This window comes from Pristis pectinata, chromosome 2 (assembly GCF_009764475.1).
Source record: "Pristis pectinata isolate sPriPec2 chromosome 2, sPriPec2.1.pri, whole genome shotgun sequence".
Taxonomy (NCBI): Eukaryota; Metazoa; Chordata; class Chondrichthyes; order Rhinopristiformes; family Pristidae; genus Pristis; species Pristis pectinata.
Window position 1 is genome coordinate 10,251,374 of NC_067406.1, and position 15,405 is coordinate 10,266,778.

A 15,405-nucleotide genomic window follows, 5' to 3' on the forward strand; every position below is an offset into this window, starting at 1 on the left:
CAGATGCCGGAATCTGGAGCATAAACAAACTGCTGGAGGAACTCAGTGGGTCAGGCAGCATCTGCGGAGGGAAATGGACAGTCAATGTTTCGGACTGAGACCATCTGGACTGTAAGAGTAGAGGGGAGACGGCCAATATAAAGAGGTGAGGGGAAGGGGTGGAGCAAGAGCTGGTGGATCCAGGTGAGGAGGGGAGAGAGGCAGATGGAGGGTGGAAGGGTGGAAGGGTGGAAATAGCAACAGGGGCCGGGAGGTGACGGGTGGTGGTGACAAAACGCAGCCCGATATCCCATCTAGCTCAGTTAACACCTGGATATCAACCAATGATTCAGGAACAGCTTCTTCTCGCTGCCATCAGGTTTCTGAATGGTCCATGAACCCATGAACACTACCTCATTACTCCTTTTTTTGCATTTTTATTTATTTTTGTAATTTATAGATGTTTACGTCTTTGCACTGTACTGCTGCTGCAAAGCAACAAATTTCACATCATAAGTGTTACGGACTCAGTGAAAGTCCCTTTAAGATAGAGAGTGTGTGTGTATGTGTGTGTGGGGCGTGCTTACGTCAATAGAAGATAAAGGACGTAATGACGTTGTTGAAGAAGTAAGAAGAAGAAGAAGAGAGAGAGAGAAGGGAGAGAGACACCAGCCTGCTTGTTTTCTCTATCGATGGATGAGAAACAATAACTGTGTTTGCCACTGAAATCCATGTATGGAAGTTGGAAGTAATCCGGTGGAGTTCACTTTGTTGCTGACCTGTAGAAGGAAACAGGTATATGTGTGTGGACGACCACGGTTCGGATGCTTTTCGGGGTGAGGAAGTCACTACCGAGTAAACACTGAAGTGTCGTTTGGGTTCCATCGTGGAACATTTGGATTTCGTATGTACTCTCTCTATGTTTTTCTACATCTACATCTTATCTTCAGACAACGGTGGTTGTTGAAGAAGCCCTTGCTCATGTTTCACCTTATGGCTTGCGGAACTGAACTTTAAGAACCATTCAGGAACTGGGAGTTTTGGACTTTGTCACACACACACACGAAGAGTTTAGTTTTGGGGTTAACGTTCGAGGTTTAACATTCTTGAATTCTAACATACTAACATTTTTTTTAACTTTTATTTTACGTATTATCATAAGTAGTGATTAATAAAATAGTTTTTAACACTGAATCATGCTCAGTGTGTTTCTTTTGTTGCTGGTTTGTGACAAAATTGGGGGCTCGTCCGGGATAGTTCCCAAGGTTAATGAGATTCGTCCGGGATAGTTCCCAAGGTTAACGAGTGTCGTCTGGGATTGTACCCCAGATTGACGAGATTTGTTCGAGATTCAATCCAAAGATTTTTGAGGGAGGTCTGATAAATTCTTTTTAATTGGCTTGTGTGTGTGGAAACCAGCAGCAATGGATATTAAGGCATTTTTGGAGTCACCAACCCAAAAGGGATTGGAGGTGGCGAAAAAGGATGATTTGATAAAGATTGCTACAAGGCTAAACCTTACAGAAGTAAAGCAGTCTATGAGAAAGGCAGATATTCAGAGACTGATAGCTGGCCATTATGTGGAAAAGAAAGTGTTTGAGAAGGAAGTGTTAAAACAGTTTCCTGGCAGTGAAATAGCAATTTCTGAGGCACAGGTGCAGCTGGCAAAGATAGAGGCTGAACGAGAACAAAATAAATTAGAAGCTGAACGAGAGCAAAAGAGATTAGAGGCCGAACGAGAGCAAACCCAGTTAAAGATAGAAGCTGAACGCGAGCAAACCCAGTTAAAGATAGAAGCTGAACGAGAGGAAAAGAGATTAGAGGCCGAACAAAAGAAATTAGAGACTGAACAAAAGCTAACTCAGATGAAGATAGAGGCTGATCTAGCAATGAAGCAGATGGAATTGAAGAAGATGGAGCTGGATAACGAGGAGAAAAAGAGGCAGCATGAGTTACAAATGAAGCGTAGGAGTTCGGAATCTGATTCTGATGATGGTTTTTCAGCCAGCAGGGAGGTTCGATTAGTCCCTCCGTTTGAAGAAGATCAGGTTGATCAGTATTTCCAACATTTTGAAAAGGTTGCTGTGAGTTCAAACTGGCCAAGGAAAGGATGGGCTCTTATGGTACAGAGTGTGATTAAAGGTAAAGCTCAAAAAGCTTATTCTGCTTTGTCTGTTGAGGATGCAGCTGATTATACCAAGGTAAAACAAGCTATATTGAAGGCCTATGAATTGGTCCCTGAGGCTTATAGACAAAAATTCAGAGACTTGAGGAAATCTGCAGATCAGACTTATATGGAATTTGCCAATGGAAAGAGAATATGTTTTGAACGATGGTGCCTGGCTAAAAATGTAGATGGGGATTACGATAAATTGACAGAATTGATACTGGTGGAAGACTTTAAAAGATGTGTTCCAGCTGAATTAACAACATATTTAAATGAAAAGGCAGTGGAAACTTTACAAGAAACTGCTAGGTTGGCAGATGATTATGCTTTAACCCATAAATCCAAATGGGGACAACCTAAAACCTTTCAAAAGAGTTACAAAGACAATCCAGGTAAACCGGAGATTAAATTGGGAGGTAATCAAAAAGGAAAGGATGAAAAGAAGCCAGGGCTGGAGAAACCTGTTGAGCGTACTTGTTATTACTGTAGGAAACCTGGCCACGTGATATCTAATTGTGCCCTTTTGAAGAAAAAGAAGGAAGCTGGGCCCAATGCTTGCTTTCAGGCAATTAAAAATCAAAAAGGTTCAGGAGATGCTGTTAAAGATCAGTCCTTGCAAGAGGGAAAAGCGGAAAAGTTGGAGGAGGTGAGAAAAGAATTCCGTTCGTATGTATCAGAGGGTTTTGTTTCACTGAATGATGAGTCACCCCAGGTGCCAGTGAAAATTCTTAGAGATACTGGGGCTAGTCAATCTCTCTTGCTGGACAGTGTTTTAAATTTTGGTGAAGAAAGTGACACTGGTGAAGTAAATCTAGTACGAGGCGTTACAGGTGAGACCATGTCTGTCCCTTTTCACAGGGTGATTTTAAAGTCAAAGTTCGTAGAAGGACCAGTCGAGATAGGGATAAGACCTAGTTTGCCAGTGGAAGGAGTTTCTTTGTTATTGGGAAATGACCTTGCAAATGGAGAAAGTGATCCTGTGGTACGGTTAACAACCAAACCAAGGATTGATGAGTCTGAGGATGATTCAGATGTTTACCCATCATGTGCAGTGACTCGAGCTAGAGCTAGAGAATTAGCCAAGACAGACAGTCCGGTGCAGTCTGATGTAGTTCCTTGTGACAGTCCTAAACAGGAAGAAAATTTTGATGCCTTATCTGAGACTTTTCTGTCTTCACTGGAGGATCAACATCCTTACAGTGAGCCTGAATTTAAAGATTTGTCTTTGTCGAGGAAGGATTTTATGGTGGAACAGACAAAGGACCCTGAGTTGACAGAATTGAAAGAAAAAGCTCTCTCATGTGAGGAGATTGAGAAAGTGCCAACTGGATACTATGTCAAAAATGGAGTGTTAATGAGGAAATGGAGACCTCCTCATGTTCCTGTTACTGAGGAATGGGAAGTTATTCATCAGGTTGTTGTTCCAAAAGTTTATAGGGATGAGATTTTAAACCTGGCCCATAGTATGCCTTTGGGTGGTCATTTTGGTGTGAATAAAACTGTAGGGAAGATCTTGAAACAATTCTATTGGCCTGGTTTGAGAAAAGATGTGGTGATGTTTTGTCGAACCTGCCACACATGTCAGATGGTAGGTAAACCAAATCAAAAACCCCCTGTGGCTCCTTTGAAACCAATTCCTGCTTTTGGTGAACCCTTTTCGAAGGTGATTGTGGACTGTGTTGGCCCCTTACCAAAGTCTAAGACTGGAAATCAGTATTTGTTAACCATCATGTGTGCCACTTCTAGATTTCCAGAGGCAATACCCCTTAGAAATATTAAGGCCAAGACGGTGTCAAAGGCTCTTGTAAAATTTTTTACCTTGTTTGGTTTGCCAAAAGAAATCCAATCTGATCAAGGTAGTAATTTTATGTCAAAAATTTTTCAACAAATAGTCTATGAGCTGGGAGCAAAGCAGATTGTATCATCTGCATATCACCCAGAATCTCAAGGAGCTCTGGAGAGATTTCATTCTACTCTCAAAAATATGCTGAAGACTTATTGCTTTGAAAACACCAAGGATTGGGACGAAGGTATCCATTTACTTTTGTTTGCCGTTAGAGAATCGATCCAGGAGTCAATCGGATTTAGTCCGTTTGAGCTTGTGTTTGGACATAGGGTGAGAGGACCTTTGGAGTTGTTAAGAGAGCAATGGGTTAATGAGGAAGTTCATTTGAGTCTGTTGGACTATGTCCAAAAATTTAAAACTCGGTTGGAGAGAGTCTGCCAGCTAGCGAGAGAGAATCTGAAAACAAGCCAGATAAGAATGAAGACATATTTTGATAGACGTGCTCGGCCTAGGACATTCGCAGTGGGGCAAAAGGTGTTGGTATTTTTCCCTAGCCAAAATAATCCCTTGCAAGCTCGTTTTTCTGGACCCTATGTTATTGAATCTCGAGTGACTGATCTAACATATATAATCAAAACACCAGATAGACGCAAGAAAACACAACTCTGTCATGTAAACATGCTAAAACCTTATTATGAGAGGGATTCAGTTGTGGCCTTGGTGGATGGTGAAAAGGTTGTTTCTAGAATGCCTGATGTTGATGTTGAGGAAGGCCAATTTAGACCAAATATTGTTCCATCGAAACTAAAAAACCAAAATATCCTGGAGAACCTTGAAACGAAGTTGGACCATTTACAAGTTTCACAAAAACAACAGATGAGAGAATTAATTTTAAAATTTAAAAATCTGTTCCCAGATGTTCCAAACAGAACATCGATAATTACCCATGATGTTGATGTTGGGGATGCAAAACCAATCAAACAACACCCATATCGAATGAATGTGGAAAAAAGTAAACTTGTTGATCAGGAAATCAAATACATGTTGGAAAATGATATTATTAGACATTCTACTTCAAATTGGAGTTCGCCCTGTGTTATTGTACCTAAACCTGATGGAACTGTTAGATTTTGCACAGATTACAGGAAAGTGAATGCTGTAACAAAGTCAGATGCTTACCCTATTCCTAGAGTGGATGATTGCATAGACAGAGTGGGAAAGGCAAAATTTCTTACAAAGATTGACCTATTAAAAGGGTATTGGTGTGTTCCATTAACAGATAGAGGACGGGAGATTTCAGCCTTTGTAACCCCTTCTGGATTGTATGAATACAATGTTTTGCCATTTGGAATGAAAAATGCTCCGGCAACATTTCAAAGAATGATTAATTCAGTGATTCATGGGTTAAAACATACAGATGCCTACATTGACGACTTAGTGACTGGGAATGATACTTGGGAAGATCACATCTCTGCGTTAGAAAGGTTGTTTGAAAGACTTTCCAAGGCTAACCTTACAGTTAACTTGGCTAAAAGTGAATTTGGCCATGCCACTGTGACGTATCTTGGTTATGTTGTAGGTCAAGGCAAGCAAGCTCCTGTTCAGGCAAAAGTTCAAGCAATATCTGAGTTCCCTATTCCCACAGGTACGAGGACTGTTAGAAGATTTTTGGGAATGGTTGGATATTATCGAAAATTTTGTAAAAATTTTGCTGATATTGCTCTTCCCCTAACTAATCTTCTGAAGAAGGGAGTAAAGTTTGTTTGGACAGATTCCTGTCAAGAAGCATTTGAGAAGCTGAAAGCCATTTTATGCTACCATCCTGTGCTCAGAACACCTGACTTTGAAAAGCCATTTTCATTAGCAGTAGATGCCAGTGATGAAGCTGCAGGAGCTGTGTTGTTGCAGAAGGGTGACCTTGATGATATTGACCATCCTGTAGCTTACTTTTCAAAGAAATTTAATGAGCATCAAAAGAATTATTCCACCATAGAGAAAGAATTACTGTCGCTTGTTTTAGCCTTGCAACATTTCAGTGTATATGTTTGCACCGCTCAGAAACCATTGACTGTGTATACAGATCATAACCCACTGGTGTTTCTGAGCCGAGTCAAAAACAAGAACAGAAGGCTGTTAAACTGGAGTTTAATTTTGCAAGAGTTTGATCTCATGATAACTCACATTAAAGGCAAAGATAATGTGATTGCTGATTGTCTTTCCCGATGTTAAATGGGAAACATGTATCTGTACTAATCTGATAGTCTGTAGTTGTGTAGCATGATAATTATTAACATTACTAACTGTATGCGCGGTTAAAATTTTCTTGGGAAAATTTTTTTTTAGGTGGGAGGTGTTACGGACTCAGTGAAAGTCCCTTTAAGATAGAGAGTGTGTGTGTATGTGTGTGTGGGGCGTGCTTACGTCAATAGAAGATAAAGGACGTAATGACGTTGTTGAAGAAGTAAGAAGAAGAAGAAGAGAGAGAGAGAAGGGAGAGAGACACCAGCCTGCTTGTTTTCTCTATCGATGGATGAGAAACAATAACTGTGTTTGCCACTGAAATCCATGTATGGAAGTTGGAAGTAATCCGGTGGAGTTCACTTTGTTGCTGACCTGTAGAAGGAAACAGGTATTTGTATGTGGACGACCACGGTTCGGATGCTTTTCGGGGTGAGGAAGTCACTACCGAGTAAACACTGAAGTGTCGTTTGGGTTCCATCGTGGAACATTTGGATTTCGTATGTACTCTCTCTATGTTTTTCTACATCTACATCTTATCTTCAGACAACGGTGGTTGTTGAAGAAGCCCTTGCTCATGTTTCACCTTATGGCTTGCGGAACTGAACTTTAAGAACCATTCAGGAACTGGGAGTTTTGGACTTTGTCACACACACACACGAAGAGTTTAGTTTTGGGGTTAACGTTCGAGGTTTAACATTCTTGAATTCTAACATACTAACATTTTTTTTAACTTTTATTTTACGTATTATCATAAGTAGTGATTAATAAAATAGTTTTTAACACTGAATCATGCTCAGTGTGTTTCTTTTGTTGCTGGTTTGTGACAATAAGTCAGTGATAATCAATCTGATTCTGATTCAGTCAGACGGGTTTTAACATCTTTGGAATTGTTCCTATTGCTTACAGCGTTTCGAAGTCACACCCAGGTAGCTATTCTTGAGGTTTCGAATCAAGGAATCAGATATTTATAGGACAGAAAGTGGCCATCGATCTCTCGCCCAAGGTAATCAAGAAAGGATATTCAGACTGCTCACTCTTCCCCATGTCCAGTGCATGGTTTTAGTTTACTATCCATCCAACAGATTCAGAAGTCAAACACGTGGAACATTCGAGACAAAGAAAAAATACTTTACTTAAAATCACGACAAAATTAGATGTGCAGACATGTACATCGAAACACACAGTGAAATGATTCTTTTTGCATAGAGTGTTCTGGGGGCAGCTCACAAGTGTCGCCATGCTTCTGGCGCCAACATAGCATGCCCACAACTTCCTAACCCGTACGTCTTTGGAACGTGGGAGGAAACCGGAGCACCCGGAGGAAACCCACGCAGACACGGGGAGAACGTACAAACTCCTTACAGACAGTGGCCAGAATTGAACCCAGGTCACTGGTGCTGTAATAGCATTACGGTAACCACTACACTACCATGCCTGCTGTATCAGCAAGAGATTACAAGTAAGAATATGAAAATACTCTTGTATTTCCTAACGTTGCTAATGTTATGCAGAAAATCTATTCCTTTACTTAAAATTTAGGCTAATGGTCCTACTACAAGTTACTTTAGAGACACAAGAGACTGCAGATGCTGGAATCTGGATCAACTAACAATCTGCTGGAGGAACTCAGCGGGTCGAGCAGCATCCGTGGGGGGAAAGGAATTGTCGACGTTTTGGGTCAAAACCCTGCATCAGGACATTGGCAATAATTGGTCCTGATGCAGGGTTTCAACCCGAAACATCAACAATTCCCTTCCTCCCACAGATGCTGCTCACCCCCTGAGTTCCTCCAGTGGATCATTTGTTGTTACAAGTTACTTTATGTGCCAGACTTAAATGATCAGAAGCAAAATTGTGCACCTTTTTATGCTGGCTCTCTCCCCTCTTTCCAGTCTTGATAAAGGGTCTCAACCCAAAACATTGACTGTCCATTTCCCTCCACAGATGCTGCCTGACCCACTGAGTTCTTCCAGCATTTTGTGTGTTGCTCCAGATTCCAGCATCTGCAGTGTCTTGTGTCTGAGTAAACTATTGTTTTGACAGCAGCAAAACGCCATGAAAATCCAAATGCTCCCAGTTATCACCCAGTGTCAAAGACAACTGGTGGTGAAGAAATACAGGGCCAAGTGCTGATGGTGAATCACCATGAGTACCATGCAAGTCAGATCTGGACAGTCAAAGATCCGATACAGCCTCAGGTTCATGGACATGTCATTGAAGGGTGACCTAGAACCACAGTTTATACCCTACCAGTCAAAGAACATAGAGCTGAGTGCAAGGGATGGATGTGTCCTGTGGGGATCTAGAATATAGAACAGAGAACATAGAACACTACAGCACAGTACAGGCTCTTCAGCTCACAATGTTGTGCCGACATTTTATCCTGCTCTAAGATCTATCTAACCCTTCCCTCCCACATCGTCCCCTATTTTTCTATTATTTATGTGTCTATCTAAGAGTCTCTTAAATGTCCCTAATGTATCTGCCCCAACAACCTCTGCCGGCAGTGCGTTCCACACACCCACCACTCTCTGTGCAAAAAAACTTACCCCTGACATCCCCCTTATACCTTCCTCCAATCACCTTAAAATTATGTCCCCTTGTGTTAGCCATTGTCGCCCTGGGAAAAAGTTTCTGACTGTCCACTCGATCTATGCCTCTTATCATCTTGTACACCTCTATCAAGTCACCTCTCATCAACCTTCTCTCCAAAGAGAAAAGCCCTAGCTCACTCAACCTATCCTCAAAAGGCATGCTCTCCAATCCAGGCAGCATCCTGGTAAATCTCCACTGCACCCTCTCTAAAGCTTCCACATCCTTTCTATAATGAGGCGACCAGAACTGAACACAATACTCCCAAGTGTGGTCTGACCAGAGTTCCACAGAGCTGCAACATCACCTCACGGCTCTTGAACTCAATACCCCGACTAATGAAGGCCAATACTCCATACGCCTTCTTAACAGCCGTATCGACCTGCGTGGCAACCTTGAGGGATCTATGGACGTGGACCCCAAGATCCCTCTGTTCCTCCACACTGCTAAGAGTCCTGCCATTAACCTTGTATTCTGCCTTCGGATTCGATCTCCCGAATTCACACTTATCCGGGTTGAACTCCATCTGCCACTTCACAGCTCAGCTCTGCATTCTATCAATATCCTGTTGTAATCTACAGCAACCTTCTGCACTATCCACAACACCACCAACCTTTGCTTTGTCACATCCTCAAAGAATTCAATCAGGCTCATGAGGCATGACCTGCCCCTCACAAAGGCATGCTGATTGTTCCTAATCAGCCTATTCTCCTCTAGATGCCCATAAATCCTGTCTCTAAGAATCTTCTCCAGTAATTTACTCACCACTGAAGTTAGATTCACTGGTCTGTAATTCCCGGGGTTATCCCTACTTCCTTTCTTAAACAAAGGAACAATATTTGCAACCCCCCAATCATCCGGCACTACTCCTGTGGCTAGTGAGGACGCAAAGATTGTCTCCAAAGGCACAGCAATCTCTTCCCTAGTTTCCTGTAATAACCTTGGATATATCCCATCCGGCCCCAGTGACTTATCTATCCTAATGTCTTTCGATATTTCCAGCACATCCTCTTTCCTCACGTCGACATGCCCTGGCATATCAGTCTGTCGTACACCATCCTCACAAACATCAAGGTCTCTCTCTCTAGTGAATACTGAAGCAAAGTATTCATTAAGGATCTCCCCCACCTCTTCCGACTCCAGGCACATGTTTCCTCTTTTATCCCTGATCGGTTCTACCCTCACTCGAGTCATCCTCTTATTCTTCACATATGTGTAGAACGCCTTGGGGTTTTCCTTGATCCTACTTGCCAAGGACTTCTCATGCCCCCTTCTAGCTCTCCTAAGTTCATTCTTAAGCTCCCTCCTGGCTACCTTGTAACTCTCCAGTGTGATCCATGATTTCTAAACCTCAGGTAAGCTTCTTTCTTCCTCTTGACAATATATTCTACATCTCTTGTCAACTACGGTTCCATCACTCTACCATCCTTACCCTGCCTTAATGAGACAAACTTATCCAGAGCCCCATGATAGTATTCCTTAAACAACCTCCACCACATTTCCGCTGTGTACTTCCCCAAGAACATCTGTTCCCAATTTACACTCCCAAGTTCCTGCCTAATAGCATCATAATTTCCCCTCTCCCAGTTAAATACTTTCCCATATTGTCTGCTCCTATCCCTCTCCAAGGCTATGGTAAAGGTCAAGGTGTTTGTCTATCTAGACTGGTCTATGGACAACACATCACCAACACCATATGGTGACTTGTCACAAGTTAAGATTGACTCTCTGTCTGTGTGTCATAGAGTCACAGAGCCATACAGAACAGAAACGATTGGTCGGTATGGACTGGTAGGCTGAATAGCCTGTTATGATGCTGTGTGACTTTATGACTGTAGGAGAGGCTCCATTGTGATTTGGACAGACTGAGTGCATAGGAAGAGTGTGCCAGATACAGTATGATGTGAAGAGATATGTGAAGATCAACTCTGGTGGCAGACACAGGAAGGCAGATTATTATCTGAATGACAAGAGATCAGAAAAAAGAAAGTTGCAGAAAGATCTGGGTGTCCTAATGCACTGGTCGATAAAAGTAGGCATGTAGGTGCAGCAGGCTGTTGAGAAAGCAACTGGTATGTTGGTCTTCACTGGGAACGGGATTGGGTACAGGAGCAAGGATGTCCCATTACAATTGCACAGGGCTTTGGGGAGACCACACCCTGTGTACTGAGTGCAGTTTTGGTCTCTTTATCTGAAGAAGAATGTTCTTGCTCTAGAGGGCATGCAGAGGTTCACCAGACAGATTGCTGCGATAGCAGGACTGACGTATGAAGAGAGATTGGGACAACTAGGCTTATATTCTCTAGAGAGGCATTAGTGAATGCAGATGCCGGAATCTGGAGCAACAATCTGCTGGAGGAACTCAGCGGGTCGAGCAGCGTCAGATGCTTGATATTCTCTAGAGTTTAGAAGAATGAGAGGGGACCTCATTGAACCCTATAAAATCATTATAGGACTGGACAGACTAGATGCAGGGAGGATGTTCCAATCGTGGAGAACCAGAGATCAAAGAGGACATGGTGTAGGCCATTTGGGACTAAGATGAGGGGAAAATTCTTCACACAAAGGGTGAAGAATCTGTGGAATTCATTGCCGGAGAGAGAAGCTGAGGCCAAGTCATCAAATATATCCAAGAAGGAGTTGGTTATGGTGCAAGTGACTAAAGAGATCAAGGGATAAAGCGAGAAGACTGGAATCATTACTGAATTGGCCATGATTGGCATTGAATAGCATGGCAGGCTTGAAGGGCTGAATGGTCTTCTCCTGCCTCCCACCCCAGATGTTCTCCCTTCTCCCAGCTCCCATCAGGCAGAAGATACAAAAGCCTGAAAGCACGTATCACCAGGCTCAAGGACAGCTTCTATCCTGCTGTTAGAAGACTGTTAAATGGACCTCTTGTATGATAAGATGGACTCTTGACCTCACAATTTACCTTGTCATGGCCTTGCACCTTATTGTCTGCCTGCATTGCACTTTCTCTGTAACTGTAACACTTTATTCTGCATTCTGCTATTGTTTTACCTTGTACTACCTCAATACACTGTTGTAATGAAATGATCTGTATGGATGGCATGCAAAACAACGTTTCTCACTGTACCTCAGTACATGTGAAACAATAAACAAATTACCAATTACCAATTTCCTGTGTTTCCATTGTAAAATTAATGGGCTGCATCTCCCCTATGTGCTGTAACAATTCTATGATTGTATAATATGACTACATTCCTCCTTTTGCCCTTTGGGAAAAGATTAATCTGAACAATCACATCAAATAAATTCTTCCCAGAGCTCCTTTACTGTGAGCAATGAAAACTAAACAAAGCCACACATGTTATAAATCCAAAGAAAAAGCAGCGAATGCCAAAGACGCACAGTGGATCTAGAGATAGAGGAGCAAAAACAAACTGCTGGAGGAACTCAGCGGGTCAGGCAGCATCTATGGAGGGAAATGGACAGACGACTGATGAAAGGTCTCGACTCAAAATGTCGAATGTCTGCTTCCCTCTACAGATGCTGCCTGACCCACTGAGTTCCTCCAGCAGATTGTTTGTTGCTCCAGATTCTAGCATCTGCTGTCTCTTGTGTCTCCTCCAGAGAGAGAAGAGATGGACTTACATTTGAGGATGAGGAGCTTGGCAACAATTAATTGGAAGGAATGTAGGAGTCCTTTGCTCACTGTGATTGAATGTCAAAGGTTTAGACTTGGATGACCACAGGGTGTGGGTAATGTGTATTGGTGTACCACTGTCCAACCCTGAGAACTCCATTCCTGGGAACATTAATTTGGGATCTCACCTCAGCTTTTAGTTATGATGTGGAAAATGCTGCCAAATATATTAACCCACCTTTTCTATTATTGGTATTGATGGGCCAAGTGTATTATTCATATGACATGAAAGGAGTCCATTCAGCCCACGAAATCTATGCCAGCTCCCAGAGCCATCCTATCAGACCCATTCGGTTCCCCATTTAATTCCCTAAAGCCTATTCTTTCCCACTTGCCCATCAATTCTCCCCGATTGGTAATTGGTTTATTATTGTCACATATGCTGAGATACAGTGAAAAGCTTTGCTTTGCATGCCATCCAGACAGATTATTCCGTACATAAGTACATCGAGGTAATACAAAGGGAAAAGCAATATAGAATCCAGAATATTGTGTTTGTTTCAGAGAAAGTGCAGTGCAGGTAGACAAATAAGGTGCAAGGGCCATTACGAGGTATATTGAGAGGTCAAGAGTTCATCTTTATCGTACAAGATGTCCATTCAAGATTCTTATGATAGTGGGATAGAAGCAGTTCTTGAGCCTGATGGTGCGTGTTTTCAGGCTTTTGTATCTTCTGCCCAACAGGAGAGGGGAGAAGAGAGAGTGACTGGGGTGGAAGGGGTCTTTTATGATGTTATCTGCTTTCACAAGGCAGTAGGAAGTATAGGTAGAGTCAGTGGAGGGGAGGCTTGTTTTCATGATAGACTGGGCTGTGTCCACAACTCTTTGTAATTTCTTCTGGTCTTGTGCAGAGCAGTTGCCATACCAAGATGTGATGCATTCAGATAGGATGCATCTGTAAAAATTGGTGAGGGTCATGGGGACATGCCAAATTTCCTTATCCTTATGAGGAATTGGTAAATTGGTTTATTATTGTCACATGTACCGAGGTACAGTGAAAAACTTTGTTTTGCATGCCACCCATACAGATCATTTCATAACAACGGTGCATTGAGGTAGTACAAGGGAAAACATAACAGAATGCAGAATAAATTGTTACAGTTACAGAGAAAGTGCAGTGCAGGCAGACAATAAGGTGCGAGACCATGACAAGGTAGATTGTGAGGTCAAGACTCCATTTTATTGTACTAGGGGACTGTTCAATAGTCTAATAACAGCAGGATACTTTAATTATGTTGACTGCTTTACCGAGACAGCAAGGAGTGCAGACACAGTCCATGGAGGGGAGGCTGGTTTCCGTGATGTGATGGGCTGTGTCCACAACTCTCTGCAGTTTCTTGCAGTCACAGGCAGAGCAGTTGCCATACCAAGCCGTGATGCATCCGGATTGGATGCTTTCTATGGTGCATCAATAGGAATTGGTGATGATCAAAGAGGACATGCCAAATTTCTTTAGCCTCCTGAGGAAGTAGAGGTGCTGGTGAGCTTTCTTGGCTGAGTTTTCTTGGCTGTGAATATATAGTCTCTATGCAGTTGGACCAAGACAAGTGATGTTTACACCAAGGAACTTGAAGCTGTCAACCACCTCCACCTCATTTAGAATTTAGTGTTACAGAGGAAATGCAGTGCAGGCAGACAATAAGCTGCAAGGCCACGATGAGGTAGATTGTGAGGTCAAGAGTCCACCTTATTGTGCAAGAGGTTCATTCAATAGTCTTATAACAGCAGGATAGAAGCTGTCCTTGAGCCTGGTGGTACGTGCTTTCAGGCTTTTGTATCTTCTGCCTGATGGGTGGGGGTTGAATAGAGAAAGTCTGGGGTGGGAGAGTTCTTTGAACCTGGGTCATTGGCAGTGTGAGGGGGCAGCAGTGTGTGCCACTCTGTTGCACTGCCGTTTGTTTTTAAATTTTATTTACAATGTGGTAACAGGCCCTTGGGGTATCACCCCCAGTGCACCCCCGGGAGGACTGCGCTGGGGACGAGACGGTGGCCCACCTCTTTGCGGGCTGTGGGTTTGTGAGGAGGGTGTGGAGAAAGATGCAAGGGTCCTTGTCACGTTTCATCCCCAGCAGCTGCGTAACAGAGGATTCGCTGATCTACGGGCTGTTCCCGGGGATACACACAGAGACGGACATCAACTGCTGCTGGAAGGTCATCAACTCGGTGAAAGACGCCCTTTGGTCTGCCTGAAAATTGTTGGTCTCCCAGCACTGCGAGATGTCCGTAGGGGAATGTTGCTGACTGGCACATTCCAGGCTGCAGGAGTACGTGCTGAGGGACACACTGAAGCTGGGTGCAGCCAGCGCGAGGGCTCGGTGGGGAAGGACAACAGTTTAGGGTTCTTCTGCCACAGGAGAAGGAGGGTTGGGGTCAGGAGAGGAAGCCCCTCAAACGTTGTAAATATGGGATTGGGGTATCCCCCCAGGGAGCCACATGAGTGGCATCGGTGCTGTGTTTTTTATATATAAAAAGGTAACACTAAGAATGGAACTGTACACGAATGTAAAGGTTTGAACAGTTTTATTATTGTATGTAGTTTCTTTTATTATGAATAAAGTTTATTTTGATAAAAAAAAGGTGTCCGCGCCGGCCATTTTAAACCCCCAAATTAACCTACCCGTATGTCTTTAGAACGTGGGAGGAAACCGGAGCACCCGGAGGAAACCCACGCAGACACGGGGAGAACATACAAACTCCTTACAGACAGCGATGGGAATCGAACCCCAATCGCTGGATCTGTAATAGCGTTGTGCTAACCGCTACGCTAACGTGCCGCCCTAAGCATGATGGACTCGAGGACTCGACTCATGAGTGGTAAAATCAGGGGAGAGTTGGCTGAGTGCAACCTCAACACTCAAGAAGCTCGACACCATACAGGACATAGCAGCCCACTTGACAGGCACCCCATTCACATCCATTCACTCACTCCACCACTGACACACAGTGGCAGCAGTTTGTACCATCTACAGGATG